The sequence below is a fragment of the Lichenostomus cassidix genome, chromosome 1 (assembly GCF_008360975.1).
Source record: "Lichenostomus cassidix isolate B80296 chromosome 1, HeHo_3.0, whole genome shotgun sequence".
NCBI lineage: Eukaryota > Metazoa > Chordata > Aves > Passeriformes > Meliphagidae > Lichenostomus > Lichenostomus cassidix.
Window position 1 is genome coordinate 69022143 of NC_139479.1, and position 14095 is coordinate 69036237.

Sequence of the window (14095 nt, forward strand, 5' to 3'; positions counted from 1 at the left end):
TGTCCAGTGGGGACACAAAGGATACAAAACCTTCCCCAGCTGTCCCTGGAACTGGCTTTATATCTTGAAGCATGAGCTTCTTGAGGAGTGGAACAAGGGTATTAGTGTGCACCAAAGGAGTTGACTGCCATGTACTCTCTGTGGATTGTCTTTTTGGGGTCTCCCTGAAGGCTAGAAGATGATTTGCACTGTGCTGGACATCTGAGGGTGTGAGGAAAAGAGGTTTGCTCTTCCCTTGATACAGATCTGTGAGGAGGCAATGATGCAACAGGTAACTTTTATCAGGGGAGGGCATAATGCAGAAGAACACAAGTGAGAAGTACAAAAGCGGAAAAGTTAGAAAGAGAGTAAAAGAAATAGAGGAAAACATAAGGGTTAACCTTGGTAGAAGTTTTCTTAGCATGGGGATGGAGAGAAACGCTGAAAATAACAGAGAAATAAAGAACAGAAGCAGTCTCTGGTCCTCTGATTTATAGGGCTCATATAAACCCTTAGTCCCACTGCACTTTCACTTTCCACAAGTCCCAAGTTATGCAGCAGACACCTGTGCCATGGCTGCACAGGCTTGTGCAGGATGCCTCTCATGCCCAGGGTAGGGTGCAGCCCTCTGGCAAACACCTCTGCAGAGCTGGCACCATCAGCACCACCCTTTGTCTCATGGTCAGAAGATATGCTGCAGGCATGTCCAGTCCAGGATTTGTACCTATTTAAATTTAGTTTTCCGAAGATCTTGCTCTGTGGGCAGCTGTTTGTGCATGCATTGTCACTCAGGTACACAGAATTTTTCATGCAGGTATTTTAATATGACACTGGTCCCACATCCTATTTATCTCCCCTGTGGAGGTCCCTGGTTGCAGTTGTGTCATTGGGAGCAGGAGGTTCCTGTCCTTCTCATTACTTTAGCTGATTCAAACCCTTCTTTCAAATCTAAGAGCAAGTCCTGGAACTGCTATTTCATGACCCACAGTCACCTTCAGAGGGCTGAGACTCACTAAAAGACCACCCACGCAGAGTTTGGGCACTGACTTTGCACCAGTGTGCACAAAATTCCACCCATGGCGCTGCATTTCCTGTAAACTGCCACACAACAGAGTAAGTTCATTGCCTGTATTCCTCTGACTGGTGTTACATGATATGCAAACACTTAAAACATTACTATATTTCCATAGAATAACATAACCTGAAACAGCAGCAGAGCAAGTTCACACAATTAAGAGGTACCACGAAGTCATGGCAGTTGATCAATCAACTGTCTAATTGCATCTGACTGCAGCAAGTAGAGATTCTTCTGTCCTGTGTTTGCTTGCAGCGAAGCGAGAAAGAGAACTGGGTTGCCTAAAGGGCCTGGGGCACAGGCTCCCCAAGGCAATCAATTGCTTCACTCAGTCACCCTCGCTGATGGGAAAATACAAAGAGCTCCCTGGTAGCCCTGGAACCTTTAGCCACGAGGCTGCCTGCGAAGAAATGCTCAGGATTACAAGCATTTCGTGGGTTTGACACATTTCTAAAATGTAACAGCTATTTTATCACCTAATCAAGCTATATAATAGTATTTTATTACTAAATCTGAAATTTATTACAGCTGCTTTGTGGTTATACACCAGTGTTGAATTAGTGCTTTATTACTATAAGCAACCGATAACACAAACCCAATTAAGGTATCTGTGTATCTATCTCTATTTGGAACTGCTCCGACACCAAGTTCTTGTCAGTACTGAACAATTGTTGTTATTAGTGACTGAAATGGGACTAAATTAACAGCTAGAGAAGTTGTGATTGCACCACTAAACTCCTAAGTAGTTTGATTAGTAAATTATACAGTAATACCAATTAAACATAACAGCTGCTTATCTCGTGGAGATTATAAAATAAATATATAGCTGTAAATATATCGTGTTATGGTACAGTATAGTTTGCATGATTTAAAATACTTTTAAGAAATAATTAGGCTTTCTAAGAAGTCAGACACCAGAAAAAAACAAACAGTGGTTTCTGTCTCAATATTATGAATATATCATCACAAAAAACACAAGTAAATAAAAGGAAAACATAAGCCAGGTGTTTTATGAGATATTATGTTGTGATTCAAAGTTCCAAGTAATATTTCTTGCTCTATTCTCTGAGTTTACAAAAAAAAAAAAAAAAAAGAAAAAAGAAAACATAATCAAAGATGGCAGAATATGCATGAAAATTCTGGCCTCATGGCAGAAGGATTTGATCTTGGTGCTAACCAGGGCTTTGAGTTGCAAACATAGGCTGCATTTCCATTGACCTTCTTGGGCCTTCAGAAAATCAAGGGTTTGAATCCTCCGTGTAAATAACAAGACTGTGATACCTGATCCTAGCAGCAGTTTCCTTTCCCAACTGCATTTCCCAGGCCAAAATTGTTCCAAAGAACAAGAAACATCCCAAGGAGTGATTGAATGGTCCCTGGTGTGGCACAGCTCCTTAATTTCTAGCTCAGGAAGATCATGGAGCTGATGGGGACACTGTGCTGCTGAGAGGTGCTGCTGAGAGGTGCTCTGTGCTGCTGAAGGAAGCAGAAATCACCGCATGGCTTTGGAGGATGGCCCTGTGCTCAAGGTTTGGGTGCCCCAGGGGTGACACTGGAGGCACCTCCTTTTCTATTAGAGATTTAGCCTGTTGGGAAAAAATGTCAAAGAGCACATATGGACAGAGAAGACAAAAGGCAGATAAATTTGATTTCCTGATAAAGAAAGTAAGGAAGAGGCAGAGACTGTGACATTGAGTCATAGTTGCAGTAACTGGGGAAGGTGGGAACAGAATGTGAGTTTCATTATTTCAGTTAAAATTGTCTTCTATTTTTCCTTCCTCAGTTATAATTTGATTCAGTTCCTCTCCTCCTCCCTTCTTCTCCCTCCTCCCCTAGGACTGGCAAGTGGGAAAGCCAAATGTTGAAGGCCAGTACCTGCCAGAAAAATTCAGCAGGCAGCAGGGCTGGTGAAAATTCCCTGCTCCCAGCATTTATGGCAGGGTGCAATCAGTGGCTTGTATTTGCAATTTAAACAAAGGAGCTTTGGAGTTAGTGGGAAGGTCTTCCCCAAGAAGCTGCTGACTCCTGAAACCTGATGTCCTGTTCCTTATCAGGCAAGTTTATGACAGGTTTCATAAATGTTTTATGAGACCCTGATGACTGCATGGCTAAGCTGGGTGGTGGCAGCTGCCTCCAACTTTGTGCGTTATTGACAAAAGATCAAAGACCAGATTTACTACCCTGATAAGATCAGATGGATAAGAATCCTGAACTGACTTTTCCCCAGTTTCCTGCATGAACAAACACGTTGCAGGATTTATTGGCAGAGGTTCAATCATGAAGACCTTGTTTGGACAAAATTCCTGCCAATTTCTACACCCCTTCCCCTTGGCTTAGTGGAAATTCCATTAAATGGGCAGTAAAATTTGAGACCCTTGTCTCACCATAAGGTGAGCCACCACTTTGACTGAAAACTCTTCTTCAAGACTCCCTGGATAGAGGGATCTTGAGGGGATCATTGGTCTTGATGGGGTCAGGCTGACCACCATGCATTGCCAAATTTCCTGGGGTTGCTCTGAGCCAGGTTTGAGGTAGTGCTTGTCCTACAAAAGATGTCTCTCGTAGGCATATCTGCCAGCACTTCCTGCACCAGGAGCACAGTCAGCTCAGCTGGGCACTGTGCTCTCAGGACCTAAACACTGCAAGGTGAAGAGGCCACTCAGTGTGGTCAGAAGCACATTACACCTACCATGATTTCGGGTGTCAGACGCACTGGCAAGCTAAAGAAAGCAGGTGATGAGGCAGGACTGCAGCGTGTTTCAAACAGAACTGCAGGTCCTAAGAGTTTACTTCTGTAACAATTTTCTTGCTGTAAATTTACTAGGTAATTGTAAAAAAAATGTGTATCTCTCTTTTCCAAGCCTGGGAAGAGAAATATTTTTAGTTTCTTGTCAGGGGATTATTTCATTATTAGTCAAAAAGCTTTTTGAAACAGCTAAAAATAAAATAGTGTGGTAACACTGGGCTCAGTCATTCTGTGTTTGTTGATTTTTTTAAGTGCAGGAGCAGAACAACTGTCTTTGACTGACACAGGGCATGCCTGTGTTGTGAAGTTTGTTTTCTAGGAAGCTTGACTCCTGACTGAAAAAATGTTCAATAATAGGGCTTAGTGAGACTAAAGTATCACAAAAATTGCCTTCAGAGCCACTTTGCCCAGCAGAAGATATGGGTCAAAGAATTGACTTGCCCACAGCACTTAAATACAGGCCAGAGTACAAAATAGAGAGGTGAAGTTGGATCGAAATTCCTATCAGCAAGTGCTCAGAGCCAGAACCTGCCTTAAATCAGATTCTTCACTGCCAGACACTGGCCTGAGGGAGTCTGGTGTTCCTCTGCTTGGAGAGCAGGGAAAGACAATGTGAACTCACTAGGAAAGATTTCAATTTTCTCTTAATTCTCTCAATTCTGCTGTGTCAGACAACAGTTGGCTAAACAAGGGTTTCTCCCTGGCTTGAAACATGCAATTTGCTGGGAGCTGCCATCTGGTTTGAGAGCTACATTTTCTTCAGTCTCACTGAAAATCAAAGTCTAAAAAAGTGCAAGTTTAAGCATTTTTCTTCTGTCCCAGATGCCAGAAGCTTGCTTCTCTGGAGCTCAAAGGAGGCCAGATGGAAAGCCATGCTGGGGAGAGCTCCTGCACCCCACAGACTGTGGGAGTCCTCCATCCTGGGCTGCAGAGCACCCTGTGCTGCCAAGGCTGCTGAGCCCTGACATTGCTGGGGTCTGCTTCTCCTCCAGGAGGTGTAAAAGCTGATTCCCAGGAAGAGGCTGATTCCCAAGGGGAAGCAGCCCCATCACAGGACTGGCAGTCAGGAGGACAGGCAGCAAAGCCAGCACAGAGGCAGCAGCACTGTCTTTTATAGCGAGCACAGGCAGGTGGACACGGATCTTTATCTTCTTCGAATTTGTTTTCTAAACATTATCAACTCAGATTGCTCCTCACAAATTTCACTCCAAAACTTCAGAGTAATTGGCTTTTACAATGCAGTAAAGAAAGATATTAACTGCTTTGGGGATTGACTAGACAACCATTCACACCACTCTTTTATCAATATTGCCATAATTTGACACTTCTGAATGGAGGAGGATTGTAAAGCGCCTGCAGACCCTGTAAAACATGTTAAATGGAGATTAGTCTTACTGCTTAGTTTAAGCCTAGTAAAAGATAATTAAATTGACTGATGCAGCTGTAAATCTCACTTTTATCAAATCCTGGCTCTCTTTGTCCTTATGATTTTACAGCATCATTAATGTTGTTGGGACAATATCATTAATCTCCTCCTGCTGTTCAGTGAATGAAAGGCAACCAGTAGACATTATAAAAATCTGCTCTCTCCTCACTACTGTTAGCTTTTCTCCCTTCTTGACTCTCATACAACTTAGACACACATTTCATTCAGGAGGTGATTTCACAAGCTGAAAATTAATTGTAAATACGCTGTTTCTTTCACTGCAGTTTGTGTAAAATGGTTTTATTAGTTTTCGGTTTTTAGGGGATTTTTTTTGTGAAGGAAAAACAAATTAGAAATAATTCCTCAGTGTTATTTATAGTTTTGGTTTGGCCCTTTTTTTTTTTTTTTTTAATGCAACTGTTTGTAACAACACAGGAGATTATCAGGCCTACAAGTGAAGGTACTCTGCTGTTTTGAAAACACTGGGAATTCAAAATTAAGTTTTTCTTTTTCCTGAATTTATTAGAAAGGGAAAATTGACTTTTTTCCACTTCTGGTTTCCTAGTGACGACTGTGACTGAACTGCGCATGAGGAGGAGGTGAGCAGTCTGTATGGGGAACCTCTAGCTTAACAAGACTGTGTAAGAGATTCCAGTGTAGTGACTGGAGCCACTGAGCCTTGCAGTAGGCTTTGCACATCCTTCCCTGGTGCAGTGGCTGCTGGGGACATAACTCATCCCCTGCTTGCTCTGCCTGAACTTGTTCATGCAGGCAAGCCCTAAGACACCTCTGCTCCTCACAGTGTCTGTTCTGCCCACCACTGTACCTCAGCATCTCCACAAAATTATTCCATCTTTCTTTTCTCTGTATGCATCTCTACTTTATGATTGCATATGGGCTGTACAGCCTGAATCATACACTCTTTTAATTTCCAAACTACTTTTCTTTCCAAGGCAAGGACACTTGCCTTCCCAAGATGTAACCATGGATGCTGGTTCATGCACCTTGAGTTGATCAGGGCACACAGAATCCCCTCTCTCAGTATGAGGTGGACAACATAATCCTACCTCAAACAAGAGGAGACTTTAGATAAGTGAAGTTCAGATAACCACACTGTCTGTCTTCCCCAGGGTCAGCTGGCTCAGCAGGGCTTTATCCATATCCTTTTACCCAAGATATTTACCTGTGATCCAGGATTAAATCCCTTCAAAGACAGATTTCTACTCAGGCACTTCACTTTAGGTGGTGGGTCTCACATGACTGAAATTTTGTGAGGTCCTCCTGGAAAAAAGCCAACAGCAACCCCCCAAAAATCTGAATGCTGTTAGACTTCTCCTAACAGGGGTCTCAGCAGGCTGCTTTCTCTGACTGTATTTTCCTGGTTAATTCAATGTTTGAGGCTGTCCCTTACAACTAACGTATAACCAGAATTCTGCTGCACTTGGCTGAAGTCAATGGAACAAATTGACTATTTTAGCTCACTGTTTATGGAGGGGAGAGTTTATGTAAAAAATATTTCAGAGTTCATAATCTGGCATTTAAGTTACAGTTAAGCCTAAATATAGTGCTTTAAGCATCAGCAGCTATAATTTCACACCAGTATTTCTTTAAACTCTTTGGTTTGAAAGTCCAAAAGATAAGAAGCATTTCTCAGTAATGCAAATAGACAGAGAGCATGGAGTTTACCCAGAGACTATTTCTTCAGTCTGGGCTGTGCTTACCTTTTCAGCTCTCAGATAACTGGGAGGAAAAAAAGCCCATCTCATCTCTTTCAAATCCCTGAGGTGGGCAAGGTTTGCCCTTCTGCAAAGATGCAGGGCAGCACCAGCATCTCTTTCCTGTTTTGGCCCTGTAGATAAACAGCCATGGTGGTTCAGAGGTGATCCATGAGTTCTGCAAAGGGGAGGAAGTGATGAGGAGAGTACAATGGGTAGCAATGCTATGGGATAAAAGGGTGGTGAGAATAAAAGCCTAGATTAGTTTGGGTGTGTTGTGTGCTAGGCCTAGCTACTCTTATAAAAGACTGTGTATAAAGAACTGGTGCAGCATTGTCTTGAGTCCTGTGTGCAGTTTTGGACACCACAATACAAAAAGAGGGTTTCCAAAGGAGGGAAACAAGGATGGTGAAGGGTCTGGAGGGGAAGCTGTATGGGGAACTGCTGAGGTCACTTGGTCTGTTCAGCCTGGAGAAGAGGAGACTGAGGGGAGACCTCATTGCATTCTGCAGCTTCCTCATGAGAGGAAAAGGAGGGGCAGGTTCCAATTTCTTCACTCTCATGAGCAGTAACAGGACTTGAGAAAACTGCCCAAAGTTGCATCAGGGGAAGTTTAGGTTGGATATTAGAAAAAAGTTCTTCACCCAGAGGGTGTTTGGGCACTGAACAGGCTCCCCAGGGAGGTGGTCACAGCACCAAGCCTGACAGAGTTCAAGGAGTGCTTGTACAATGCTCTCAGACACATGGTGTGACTCTTGGGGTGTCCTGTGTAGAGCCAGGAGCTGGAGTCAGTAATTCTAATGGGTGCCTTCCAACTTAGCATATTTTATGATTTTATGTTTCTATAAAGAAGGTTAAATATGTATTTTTCCCTATGGCCTGTGTAGTTGATGCCTATCAGGTAACATTCTCCTCTCCATGAGGATCCATCTGGAAGGCTAACTGCAGTCTTGCAAAATGTGAGTGTTTAGCCTTAAGCTGGCCATCTGAGCTCTCTGAGGAAGCAAGAGAAATAGACAGACAACTCCTGAGGGCAATTCATCAGTGATCAGGTTCCATAACTCCCTGGAGGCACCTATCGCTCTCCATAGACTATGCAGGTGACCATTTGGCTTGGACTGGATGGGTAACATAGAGTGGGTCCTGTCCAGCAAAGAAATTACCAGGAAAGAGAAACCTGTGTGAGCAAAACACAAGGATGATTGTGCAGGAGTCCTGGGTCTGGTGTGAGCAGCTCACTGCTTCCTGCTGCCTGACTGGGATTTTGATCATTCAGAGAGGCCCTGACTCCTCTTCCCTTGGGCAGAAAGTGAAGGGATGTCATGTGGGGCAGGTCAGCAGGACAGGAGAAGGCTTTTCCAAGCTGGGGATGGCCTCTTGCTGTTCAGAAGTGTCTCCCAAAACCTGGAGAAACCCTCCAGCAGAGCACCGTGCCTGGCTTGTTTCAGGGCACCATGACCTGGAAAATTCTCTTAGGCAGGTCAGCAGGTGCAGGTGCTTAAAAGTCCAAGGGCAGAGTTTTGCCAAAGTTCACTCCTTTATGGCACACAAAGTTCTGCCGCCACGTCTGGGCGGCTCTGCTGCACCCAGGTGCAAGACCTGGGCTGTCCTGGCTCCACGTGGAGCATTTGTGCCCAAGCAAAGTATTGGATTTTCCAAAACCTGCTACAAAATAAGCTCCCAGATGCATCTCTGGGTCCATGAAATGGCATCATCAGTGCTCAGTCGCAGTCATGCAGCAGCTGGAGGGGCTCCGAGATTTGATCCCAAACTAATGGCACGGATTATCTGGAAACATTAATAGCAGAAGATACTGAGTGTTGTTACTACTCAATAAAAGGTGCACATGATTTGATTCTAATTATATTTAGTTCAAGTTGCTTCCTAATGATTAGCATTTGAAAGAGATGTCAACAATTTTCACTTTCTTTAAATGAAGGGCGATAGGCTTTTATAGCAGAGTATAAAGATATCAGCTGGGAAATCTATGGCCATCAAGGGCTTTAGTTTTCTCCCTTTATCTGTTGGTATAGCCCTAATTTGACACTTGCCTGTTGAGGAAGCTTGTAAAGCAACTGCCGACTCTGCAATGCCTGTTAAATTTAGATTAGTCTTACAGCTCACTTCAAACCAGTAAAGTGATAATTAAATCCACTCTTGAGCTGCAAATGCCAGAGTACCTGGAATTAGCTCTATTCCTGCCACTGGCAATGCAGCTTCCCTAGAATTTATACTCTCCCCTGCTGCGGGGACCTTCCAAACACAGAATGGATGTGAGTGTCTGTCTGAGCCTGCTGCCCAGATCCTGCAGCCTCATCTGGCACTTACAGCCCTGTGAAACACTGCTGCATCACTGCCACAAGGCACTTCTGAGTCTTGGCACAAGGCTGATATGACAATACTTATCTCTAAATTCAAACCAGCAGTTACAATGTGGGTCAAAACCATTCAGTTTATCAGAGAGAAGAGATAGCCCTGCCCTGCTGTTGGGGCAGAAAACAAATAATTTTGTGTGATCTTTTCTTGGCTTCTACTTTGAAACAGCATTAGTCATTAGGGAACTGAAGCTCTCAGACTCTGGCTGAAGTCTCATTGTGTCTGTGCTGAGCTTTGCAGCAGGAGAGAGCTCAAATGCCCCAATGCTTTTGTCATCCATGTGCCAAATGTGCCACAGCCCCATGGGGACAGCACAGGGTGAGCTCAGCCATGGATAAGAAGAGGAGCTGGAAGAGAGCATTGCAGTCTGTCCTTGCCTCATAGTGACCAGTTTCTTGGGTAATTTCATTCTGTCTCTGTATCCCTGGCATCCACACATGGATTAGGAAACACAGAGAAATACAGTCTTCTCTCAGCAGAACCTTACTATATGCCACTTGATTTGGAAGGATGCCTGTGCTGCTTGTTTCTTTGGTAGGGGAAGGGTTCTAAAATACCCCAAAACTGCTTTCTCATACATCAAAAGGAAAGAATTGCACATCAAAAAAGTCATGCAAAGGAAAACAGATTTCAGGTTTGATCACCGTGACTCAGCAGAAGGCTTATGATTAAAGAAGTTGATACATTCGATGTACTTTGCTGTCTCAGTTCAAATTTTGTCTGATGTTTTTATAATTTCAAAATTTTTCAGGCAAGCACTGGATCATATTTTCTGAGAAGGTATTGCAGGCACTTGTCCATCCTTAGTATTCCCCCTGCATCCACCACTAACAATGTCTGCTAGAGGCAGGAGGCAACTGGAGTTTGGGGCTGAATCCAAATAACCATTTATTTTCTAGATTTATTGAGAAACTGGCTGAGTAGTGCTGACCTTTGGTTTGATGCCAACTCGGTGGGAACATCTTGTGCTACATCCCTGCCCTTCCTGGATGTGGTGAGACAACTGTCCCAAAGTAGCTGCATGGGAGGAGCAGTTCAATTTTCAGTGAAACTCCCTAAATTTAGCAGCCTGCCTATCTGTTGCGACATGCAAGCCCAGCCTCTGGGCTCCCCTTAGAGGCAGTGCTGTGGTCAGGGAGCAGTTCTGCCAACCCCAAGGCTACCGGGCTGGTCCTGGCAATCTGGCTGAGCACGGTGGGCTGCACTGACAAGATCTCTGGTGATGGTAGGTGTGCCACACGCTCAGTGTTCAAGTGGGTGTCTGAACATAGCTGTCTAAACCTAGGACCGAATTCTTTTATTCAAAAAAGGGGAGTAACTCATGCAAGTGCTAGCCAACATAAAAGCTTCTGGAGGCTGGTGCTCGTACCGAATGCCTTGCAAAGCAGCAGTCCCTGATGTGAGGCAGCAGGAGAGAGATGCGCTGTTTAGACAAAGACAGTGACACATACAGTGTTATTTCTAGAAAGCTGTTTAGCCACTGCCGTTCAGGCTGGCACGAAAGAAGTGCAAGCGTTACCAAAGGAAGCCCCGGGCAGGGAAGGCTCACCTCTGGCAGCATCCAGCGCTGATGGATCTGCTCCTGGCGCGGTTCGGTGCTGCCACCCGCCGGGCGCGCCGCGCCGCTCGGCTTTGGAGAGACATAACCCGAGAGCATCCCGGAATGTGCCACCGGCATGGCTGCGGAGGCTGCCTACAGCATCCCGGGAGACCCTGAACGCTGAGGATGAGAAGGCAGAGTGTGCCGTGAGGCTAAACCGCCTTATTTTATCGTTTTCAGGCAGTTGGTTTGCCCGTCTGGTACTTCGAGTAAAATAAGGAGAGAGCTTGACAGCTGCTACCAAACCAGCGGTGAGGAGCCAGGCTTTGTTTCGGGAGCAGGGATGTTTCTCCACACAGAGACCTGCCCCTCTGCCATTCTCCTCCTCCTCTTCTCGGCTTCAGGGCATTCACTCCTTCTTTCTCAGACCCACACATAGGCACATAAATAAAGTGGGATGACTCTGACTGCAAGGGCTTCTGTACCGATGAGTTATTTTCCCTTTGGGCTTTCACTCCACTAGACAGGAGCTCAAGGAAGGACTAACAGTCTCTGCCTGGGGACTTCGTATGCCTTACCAGGGCAGTGGAAGCTGCCACCTCCCAGTCACCAGGATGGCATCTATCATTCCTATCTGCCTGAATGAAACTGGTGCTCCTTCTTTGTGTCAGGGCCTCATGGTGAAACCCTTTGTCTTGACCTTGTCCTTCCACTTCTGCCTCTTTGCAGCCCCACAACTCCCAGCTTCTGCCTTCAATCCTCCTGTCACCTGTCTCATCCAGCAGTAATCACCAGAGAGAAAACCAAAGAATGAAAAACACCCCAAACAGGGACATTTTAATGAGAGGAGGGAGCACAGCAAGAAATGAGTGCTCTCTTAAAGTAACCTAGACACCATCCCATGTTATTTGAAGATGTAATAAAATTTAATACATTAGCCTTTCAAGATTTACCAGTGCATCTCCCCTTGGCTACCTTCAAAAACACTTTTAAAATATTGAAAATCCCTCTGAGCCTTCACTGTGAAACTTTAATGGATACAGATTCTCTGAGCCTGCTGAAAGGGTTTCTCTGCAGCATATATTGGTTAATTTACTGAGCTTCTTTCTCCCCAGCATATTTCTTCTCTCTCTCAAGTGCCAGTTCTTGTCTTTGTTTCAATTTTCATTTCTTCTTCACTTTTGAACCAGAATTAATTAAACTTTCTAACCATCTTCTCCCACCCCTCATTTCATTTTAGTTTGATTTTTCCCCCCACCTTTTTCCCCTTTGGCTTCCACTTTACATAGCCTTTTTCCTGAGGCTTTAGATGAGCTCTTTTATTTCTGTCTCCTACCAGGTTTCCATGTTTCCTCTGACAACAAAGTTCGTAATTAATTGAGTGTGTTAAAACGACCAGAACAAGACACTGTCTTCCAGATCACTGAGCCCAGAATACCTAGCTGCTCAGTAAAATGTGACCAAACACAGGGTGAACACAGGTTTTGAAGAAAGTCTTCCAGATCCTGATAACCTCCCTAGACCCCCCTGGGTGACAGTTTTCAAATCAGTGGTCAGACATCTCATCTGAATTTAGGGGATAGCCATAGGGCATCTGTCTCTGGGGGACTTGTCTGACACCTTTATAACTACAGGCAAGAAACAGGCACTTTGGGGTATAATTCACTGGGCAGATTTTAAATACCTGTTTGGATGTCAGACCATCTTCTTTTGTTTTCTATCTAATCTATCCCACAGAGCCTTGGCAATAACTGTTTGGGTTTTTCTTGATGTGATCACTTACTTCTTGTGGCATTTTCTTTGAAAACACAGGTTATTTGGCATATTTCTTGAGCTGGACATTAGGCATGAACACAATATCCAGCTAGTGCTTGTACCAAACAGGTTCATGCATTGCTGGTATAATTATTGGGAAATGGTGTATTAAGGTGTAGTGTATGCACATCTTGTCACCAGGCCATGCTGCAGCATGTGGACCTCGGGTGTCTTCATCAGTGCCCCATGTTCTACAGCACCAGAGCAGGTGGGAATGGCCAGCTTAGAAAGGGAGTTCTGGTGGTCAATTATCTCTTATTCTGAAAATGTAACTATAAAGAAAAGAAGAAAAAAGAACAACAGAACCTTGTAGCATTTCAACTTCAGTGTGTTCTCCCTGAGGTGAACTTCCAAGAAAATGGTGCTAGTTCTGGTGAATTAAAGAAGAATTCACCTATTGCCCAAATTTTGAGAGCGTCAGTTCCTGACCATCCTCACCGAAATTGTGCCCAAGGTCAGGGAGTGGAGTTGTGGTGGGTTTACCTTAGCCAGCAGCCAAACGCCTACATATCTGCTGGGTCTCCCCTCTCCCATGTGATGGGAAGACGACAGAAGGAAGGCATACAGATAAAGCCTGTTTAGTAGGTGAAGCAAAAACTGCACGCTCAAGCAAAGTGAAAAGAGGAATTTGTTCACTTTATCCCTTCAGCAACTGATGTTTTTCCAACCCCTGGAAAGTAGGGCTTCAGCACATGCAAAGGTTAGTTGAGGAGACACATGCCGTAACCACCAATGTCACCCCTTCCTCCTCCTTCCCTTGAGCTGTTATTGCAGCATGTGTTGCTGAAAGGCAGCAAATAACCCTTTGGCCAGCCTGGCTCAGTTGTCCTGGCTGTGCTCCCTCCCAGCTTCTTGCCAGCCTCCAGCCTACTTGCTGGTGGGGCAGAGCGGGAAAAAGAAAAATGCAATGTTGTGCAAGTGCTGCTCAGCAACAGCCCAAACACTGGTGTGTTATCAGCACTGTCCTACTCACAAATCCAAAACTCAGCACTGTCTGGGCTGCCGTGGGGGAAATTTTCTGTTTCCCAGCCAAGCCCAGCACAGGGAGTCAGCCAGGAGGTTCAGCATGTCGGCAAGCATCTCCAGCTGACCTGTTCTCTGAGCTTCCATGACAGTTCAGGGTGTCTCCAGGGGCTCAGCTGGCACGTGGAGGCTCACCAGCCCTGCAGCCACCATTCCCCAGGAGCATGGCCTCCATAAGTCCTGTCCCATGACTGCTAGTCCCAAACCAGTGTCCTGGAAGCCCCTGGAAACAAAAGGATAGTGCCGCCATGCACCTGCATATGCCTGCATCTCCTCTCCTGTTGATTCCCCTGCAGGGGCAGCTACACAAGGACCAAGGAGTGGATCCTTCTGGGTACTCACCCAGGGCAGTTTTGTCAGCTAGAAGGTGCCTGGCAGGAGGCAGCTGGCAGAGAACCCT